The sequence below is a fragment of the Vanellus vanellus genome (genome assembly GCF_965231255.1).
Source record: "Vanellus vanellus genome assembly, chromosome: 3".
NCBI classification, from domain to species: Eukaryota; Metazoa; Chordata; class Aves; order Charadriiformes; family Charadriidae; genus Vanellus; species Vanellus vanellus.
Genome location: NC_138907.1, coordinates 65370013 through 65372081, shown reverse-complemented (window position 1 = coordinate 65372081; position 2069 = coordinate 65370013).

The following is a 2069-nucleotide window of genomic DNA, read 5'->3' as shown; positions in this document are numbered from 1 at the left end:
GCAGGTACTCAAACAGATATATTTTAAATCACTGAACAAAATGCATTGGTGTAAAATACCGAAGTGAAAAGCATTACTACAAACGCTAGTCTGTGCAAAGGGGGAAAACTGATCAAGATTGTGAATCCTCAAACATCCATGCCTCTTGAAGTACTCTTTCATTCTGTTATGGTTCTAGACCATTATACATTGTGTGTTTCTGTTTGGGGGGGGGGGGGTAATTAGCTTGCTTTAAAAAATATTACTGTATGAAACATAGATTTATGAGAAAAATTATATTTTTATTCAGTAATTTAATTTTGTAAATGCCAAATGAATACTGTGTTTTGCTGCTACAGACCTTAGCGTGTAGACATGCTGCTAGTGTAAAAGGAGCAGTAGAGCTTTATATGGAAAGAAAACAAATGTTGATGTTAGCTAATTGACTATGCACTAGCATTTCAGACCTTTTTATTTTAATTTTTTTTACATCATTTATATTTTTTCCCTTTTTTTTATAAGCAATATTTTTGAACACTGTTCCTGGGAGATTTTTTTTATTGTCTGGATGTGTTGTTTTGTTTCTCATTGGTTTGTAAGAGCATGCATTGCACCTTCATATGTTTGGGAGAACACTGTCTTGTTCATGTTGTCTGTTTTGTTCCATGTCTAGCTAATTGTTCTCTAACTCGGGTCTTGTGTACTGAATCAGGTTCTTAGAAATACATGGTTCTTCGTACTGCCATACCAAATCTTTATCGATATGGCAAAACACTGATTTTATTTTATTTTTTTATTGTTTGGGTTTTTTTATAACAGCCTCTGACTTTGCTGCCTTAATAGCATTTGGTGCAGCTTCATCTGCACTTAATTTTTTATACGACAATGTACTGCCTTGTAGATAAATAAAGTGTGTTCTTTTTTACTTAAACCCGCATGGTCTCCTAATCTTGTTTGTCTTTAGTGTTTTGGCGGTGTTGTTATAGGCAACAATCAAGCCAACAGGTTTTTTTCCAGCACAGTTAGATAACTAAGGAATAGTTTTAGCACACCATAGGTAGCCCCAACAATCCTCGGTTCTCGTTGATTGTTGGGGCAGTGGAAGGAGGAGCACAGGGCAAAACAGAAAGTATTGGGCATGTTGTGGACTCGAGGGACATCTCCAGTGACACCAAAGTCCGGGTCAGGTTCAGCCGGTGGGAGGCTTACTGCACCTTCTGTGCAAAACTGCTCTTCTCCCCAAGCGCTGGCTAATTGATTTCTCCATCAAAGGCCATCACATCAGGAACCAACCGAATAAGAGGAAATATTCTGGAGTTCCTATACTGTAGAACAGATTTTTTCTTCACGCTTGTCTTAAGAAACCAGAGGTGAGAATACACGTTGAAACGTGGTGCGTTACGCTGCGCAGCAAATAATTGGGCAGACGTGCAGAGCCTCATGCAGCATAAACACTGAGGACATTCAACCCCAGGAACGCTGGAGAGTAAAAGCAATTGCCAACAGAACAAAAAAAGAGAAAAAAAGATGCAGCCTGCCAGGAAAAAAAAATGGCATTTTATTTAGTAGCTTGAAAATAAATTTTGCTGAAATTTAAGTTGATGCAAGCACTTCAAAGTCAGACTGACATTCTTGAGAGCAGACTTCAGCTCCGTGAAGGAAATGATTCCCATTTCCAAGCTTATGTAGCCACCCCATATGGGCTGAGAGCCCCGAGATGTGCCTCCCAGTCCATTTTACTCCTTCCCCACTGGCCTACCCAGTCCTCCCAGCCCAAGCCACAGAAAAAGAGGAACAAAAGAGCCTTTTCCACCCTCCGCAAGGTCCCTCCTGACGTGCTTTGGGCTTGTAGCCCGAGAAGGTATGGCACCTGCAGCAGCCCTCTCCAAATCCTGCCCGTGCATCCCATCTGCTCCCAGGTGGGGTTCGGGCTCTCGCCAGATGCTAGGGGAGAGCCAGCCCCGAGGTGTTTTCGCAGCGCTTACCCCAGGCAGGACCCCGGCGCTGGGTATGGACGGCAGAGAAGGGGAAGTCCGCGGGAGCACTCGCCTGTGCAAAAAGGCCGCGGGCTCACGCCATAAAAACACTTG